At 42.5% G+C, this 6,000-nt stretch overlaps 1 protein-coding gene across 6 annotated transcripts in view; it reads right to left on the bottom strand.

Moving 5' to 3' along the window:
* The window catches only part of prex2 (phosphatidylinositol-3,4,5-trisphosphate-dependent Rac exchange factor 2), a 943,088-nt gene that overhangs the window by 197,248 nt on the left and 739,840 nt on the right, over positions 1–6,000 (bottom strand). The window lies entirely within an intron of this gene.

The following is a 6,000-nucleotide window of genomic DNA, read 5'->3' as shown; positions in this document are numbered from 1 at the left end:
CAATCTCTCTCTCTCTCTCTCTTCTCCCCCCAGTCGCTCTCTCTATTCCCCAGTCGCTCTCTCTCTTCCCCCCAGTTGCTCTCTCTCTTCCCCCCAGTCGCTCTCTCTCTTCCCCCCAGTCGCTCTCTCTCTTCCCCCCAGTCGCTCTCTCTCTTCCCCCCAGTTGCTCTCTCTCTCTCTTCCAACAACAACATGCCCTCAAAAAAGCCTCGGCACCGCCGGGCACTCCAGCTAGTATTTAATATAAGGATACCTAATGCAGTGCCAGGCTGCCAGCACTCAAGGATTAGGGATGTGTTTTACTGATATGATAGCACTACCTAAGGCATTCTGATACAAACAATTTTCCAGGGTTTGGAATCTGTGTTGCTGAAACTGCAGAATAATTATTACAGCTGCTCTCCAGGGACTGACTGATATTTCAGACTGATGTCGACAGAAGAACAATTCTATCATAACCAAGACAGAGTGTGAATGACAAGCTAGACCTAGCTGTGAGCTCTGAGACCTCTTTTCACTTGATCTGCCTTCTTGTCATATCATTTACTGAATTTGTTTTCAATATAATTTTTGCAGCTCATTGTCCAAAATAAACAATGAGTATTCATTGTACATAGGTGAGAATAGGATAGTTATGAAAGACAGTCTGTAATGTGATTAGGAATTATACTGAGGTCTGCTTTAGGGAAATGGATAACAGATGCGCCAATAGCATCAAGCCTGCTTTCAAATTGAAAGGCATTGTAGTTGGCACTAACCTGAGATGGTTGTAAAACAGAACTAGAAAGTTTTCTATCTTTCAGATGGTTAAATTAGATTTTGGTGGAAGATTATAATTGTATAATCAAGGAGAGAACCAACTTAATTAGAAAACAAACTGAAACTGCAATTCTATAGGTAAATAAGCTGAGTTTTTTTTAAAATAGGGTCACTCAACTATTTGCTTCTTGCATTTTCATTGTAAATTGGTTTGTGAGGTTGGGAATGTGGACCAGTTGTGTTGCAAGGACATAGGAAAGTAGAGGATTCTGCAGCCCATCAGTCCTGTCCCAAAAACAAATACCTCTTAATTGTCAATGGACTCAAATATCGAATAAATTCTCCCTTAATTTTCTTCACATTAGCTGCATCCACTGCCTTTGCACAACTGTGCAACAAGTTCACTTCCCATTGCTTGAAGTAGTTAATCTATACTGTCTGTGCACCTTCTTGTTCTGTTTCCTCTGCTTCTAGAATTTGTGGCAATCTCAAACATATATGCAAAGTTCAATTTATCGATATCCAATCCTCTGAATACCAAATTGTATCATTCAAATTATTTGAACATTAATTTTTAGCACCAAATTCCCAGCTTACTCTTATTTGCACTGCTTAATTCCATTTTGTACAGCAAAAAACAACTTTGAATTATTAAAACAGAAAATGCTGGAAATACTCAGCAGGTCATAGAATCATAGAATGGTTACAGCACAGAAGGAGGCCATTTGACCCGTCGAGCCCGTGCCAGCTCTCTGCAAGAGCACTTCAGCTAGTCCCAGTCCCCCGCCCTTTCCCCGTAGCCCTGCAAACTTTTTCCCTTCAGGTACTTATCCAATTCCCTTTTGAAAGCTGTGATTGAGTTTGCCTCCACCACTCTTTCAGGCATTGCATTCCAGATCATAACCACTCGCAGAGTAAAAAAGTTTTTCCTCATGTCGCCTTTGGTTCTTCTGCCAATCACCTTAAATCTGTGACATCTGGTTCTCGTCCCTTCTGCCAATGGGAACAGTTTCTCTCCATCTACTCTGTCCAGACCCCTCATGATTTTGAATACCTTTTATCAAATCTCCTCTCAATCTTCTCTGCTCTAAGGAGAACAACCCCAGTTTCTCTAGTCTATCTGCGTAACTGAAGTCCCTCATCCCTGGAATCATTCTCGTAAATCTTTTCTGCACCTTCTCTAAGGCCTTCACATCCTTCCTAAAGTGCAGTGCCCAGAATTGGACACAGTACTCCAGTTGAGGCCGAACCAGTGTTTTATAAAGGTTCATCATAATTTCCACGCTTTTGTACTCTATACCTCTATTCATGAAGCCCAGGATCCCATAAGCTTTTTTAACTGCTTTCTCAACCTGCCCTGCCACCTTCAACGATTTGTGCACATATACCCCTAGGTCTTTGTTCGTGCACAGGTCAGGCCGTATCTGTGGAGAGAGAAACACAGTTAACGGGCCAGAAATTAGGATCAGGGGCTTGCCGCGCGTGCAAGCCCCCGATGTGCACTCACCCGGCGCGCCGATATCTGAAGCCTGGGCCTGCTTGGAATTCCTGTCACTGGCCCGGTTCAGATGTCGGCGCGATGTGCTTGCCTGATCCAGCGGCGTAGTTAGTGCGATGTGCCGGCTGGGATCAGGTGAGCACTGTGCAGCCAATCAGGGGAGGGGAAACTTCATTCATGAGTTTGATAGTAAGAATTGTCAAACTCATGAAAAGTACGGGCGCCCAAAAGACTAGTTTAACTTTAAATAAAATTTAAAAAAAATCCCAATAATTAAATAAACTATAAATAACTATAAAAAACTATTTTAAACAATTAATCAAATTTTTGAAAAAAGTAATTTTTTAAGAAATCGGGTCTAAAAATAAACTTACCTTACTGTAAAGTCCTTAAAAACAATAAAGCTGTGGAAAAAATGTTATAATTTTAAATAATAAACCACTTACCTTCAAGAATCAAGTCCTTACGCCTCCTTTTTATATGTCTAAAAAGTTCAGGCCCTTGCACACGGGCAAACCTGTCAAAAAGAAGGAAGTTCAACGCCTCTGAACCCCTTGGAGGAAATGCTGGTTTCCCATACATGCGCTGTGCATGCTGAAGTCCAGCATTTCCAACGGGCCCACGCGTGAGTACACCATCCGTACTCACGCGTTGGGACCGGAATTACTGGCCCAACGTTTCAAGTCTGTGACCTTTCGTCAGGACTGGAGCAAGTTAGAGATGTAACAGATTTTAACCAGGCGCAGAGGCAGGGAAAGAGGGGGAGGGGAGGAGAGAACAAAAGGGACGGTCTGTGATAGGGTGGAAGGCAGGAGCAGTTAAATACTGCAAATGGGGACGGCAGAATCATCAACAGCTGCCGCCTGAAAAAATAGGGGCAGAGGTTATGGGCTGAAATTGTTGAACTCGATGTTGAGTCCAGAAGGCTGTAAAGTGCCTAATCGAAAGGTGAGGTGCTGTTCCTCGAGCTTACATTGAGCTTCATTGGAATAGTGTAAGAGGCCGAGGTCAGAGTGGGATTGGAGGGGAGAATTAAAGTGATAGGCAACCGGAAGCTCGGGGTTACCCTTACAGACTGAACAGAAGTGTTCCGCAAAGTGCTCACCCAATCTGCGTTTGGTCTCCCCAATGTAGAGGAGACCGCATCGTGAGCAGTGAATACAGCGAACTGTTGCCTGTCACTTTAATTCTCCGCTCTGAGCTCGGCCTCTTACACTGCTCCAATGAAGCTCGAGGAACAGCACCTCATCTTTCAATTAGGCACTTTACAGCCTTCTGGACTCAACATCGAGTTCAACAATTTCAGACGATTACCTCTGCCCCTATTTTTTCAGATGGCAGCTGTTGCTGATTCTGCCATCCCCATTTGCAACATTTAACCGCTCCTGCCTTCCACCCTATCACAGACCGTCCCTTTTGTTCTTTCTTCCCCTCCCTCCTTTCCCTGCCTCTGCACCTGGTTAAAATCTGTTATATCTCTAACTTTTTCCAGTTCTGATGAAAGGTCATCGACCTGAAACATTAATTCTGTTTCTCTCTCCACAGATGCTGCCTGACCTGCTGAGTATTTCCAACATTTTCTGTTTTTATTTCAGATTCCAGCATCTGTAATATTTTGCTATTGGCCCAGAAATTTGGGTCTCCACGGGTGAGTACGCATGGGGTACTCACCCGTAGGCCCAATGGAAGTGCGGGTTCCTGCATGCACTGCGCATGCTTGGGATACCGGCACTTCCGTTCCCCTGAAAGAAGGGGTTGAGAGTTCGAACGCGTGCGCAGGAGAGGCTGCGCGTGCGCATTAAACTTACGTTTTTTTTGCAGGTTTTCCCGGGAGGGTAAGTCTCCAGGAGTTACACTTTTAAAAAACAGTCGCAAGGCCTGCTTTTTACAAGGTAAGTGGTGAATTAATTAAAATTAAAACATTTTTTCCACAGGTTTATTATTTTTAAATACTTTAAAGAAAGGTAAGTTTATTTTTAGCCCCGTTAGAAAATGTAATTCATTTTTTCAAAAATTTAAATTATTGTTTAAAATAGTTATTTCATGTAATTTATAGTTATTTTAAAAAATGTGATTAAAAAAAAATGTATTTGAAAATTTAATGATGTTTTGAGGCTTATAGTATTTATCGGTTTGACAGGCTGTCAAACTTATGAATGAAGCATTCCCTGCTACCATTGGCTCTCCATGGTCCACGTGATCCCAGGGGACGCATTGAACTAACTGCGCCCCTGGGATACGCAAGCACTGCGCACCGGCAGTTGGAGGAGGCCCAGGATCGGAATCCCATGCGGGCGCACAGCACAATGGCCGGCGCAGTAGGTAAGTGCAGGTCGGGGGCTTGCACCCGCGGGAAGCCTCTGACCCGAATTTCTGGGCCATTTTATTTGAATTATTCAACATTGACTGTACACTTCTCCACAAAAAGGGCAAGACTTGAGAAATCTGAAACAGAATTAGAGTGCTTGAATTTCTCAGAGTAAATCTAACTCCTCTGAGTGGTTGTAGTTCCCTTGGACAGTGTTGGTCTGTGGTACAATGATGGTGGTGTGATTTTAGAGTGGCACACTTAGTGAGCATTTAAACTTCTTATAGAAACTCCATGGCTGGAGACAAGTAATTTGCAAAGGTTTTGTAAACTGATTCCTCCTCTAACATGTCTACGGGAGCTTTCTTATTCTTTCTGTTTGCCAATTTTAGCAAAAATGTGGGCATGAGCATAAAGCAGAAATACTGCTTTATAATTTCACCAAATTGGTGAACTGCATAAAATATGTCCCTAAATTACCAGCATCAGCTTCACATTATACAGCCTCGCAGAATGAGATTATTCTTCATTCTGTACTTTATATCACAGTGTAATGCTAAAAATTATCAAGGAAAATTAAATTAACAGTATTACTGCTATTCTGTTCTATCCTGTTGGTGTAACTAACTTTCAATAACTTATTTGTAACCATTACCATAGGCCACTGAAACCTACTGGAAGCTATGATCTGGCAGTAACTTCAGCAATCATTGATTTTATTTTTCATGATGAGATCAACAATCCTCTGTTCACTAATGGGGAAAGATCTTGCACTGATACAGCTCCTTCCATGTTAATCTGTATTGGTGATGTTGGTTGAGGGATAAATGTTGGCTAGGAAACCAGGCGAACGCCCTGCTCTTCTTCACATACTGCTACAGGATCTTTAATGTCTGCATGAACATGAGCACAGTTTAGCGTCTCATCTGAAGGATCTGATAATACAGCACCCCCTCAGTACTGCACAGAAGTGTCAGCCTCGGTTATGTTCTCAACTGCTGCAGTAAGTCTTGAATCCACAACCTGCTGATCCAGCAGTGTGAGTGCTACCACTGAGCCAAGATAACATTTTGACGTGGATTAAAAAGTGGTGGAATATTGGGAGAAAGCGCCAATGGATGAGTGGTACATGTATAGTATTGATTGAGTATTTATACCCCTACAAAAACATAGTTAGAGCCCAGCAAAAAGTAAGAAATTTTACTTTCCAATGCTTTGAGCAACATTCCTTAGCTGCAAAGTCAAACCAAAAGCAGTTCTGTTTTTTAGGTCAGACCTGAAGTTAATGAGTTTAACAGAAGGAAAGATTTCTAACTGTCACAATGGTAATGACAGAACTGAATATTACTGAGTAATTTCCTGTCTGAGAACATGGGTGTAGCAACCATTGGCATATGTATCACAATTGAGCAGGCGGAGGAGAGAACAATCTGGG

The sequence above is a fragment of the Somniosus microcephalus genome, chromosome 7 (genome assembly GCF_052327205.1).
Source record: "Somniosus microcephalus isolate GS21.2 chromosome 7, FLI_Smic_1.0, whole genome shotgun sequence".
Taxonomy (NCBI): Eukaryota; Metazoa; Chordata; class Chondrichthyes; order Squaliformes; family Somniosidae; genus Somniosus; species Somniosus microcephalus.
Note: the sequence above shows the minus strand (reverse complement) of the source record. Positions and strands in the feature narration are given on the sequence as shown.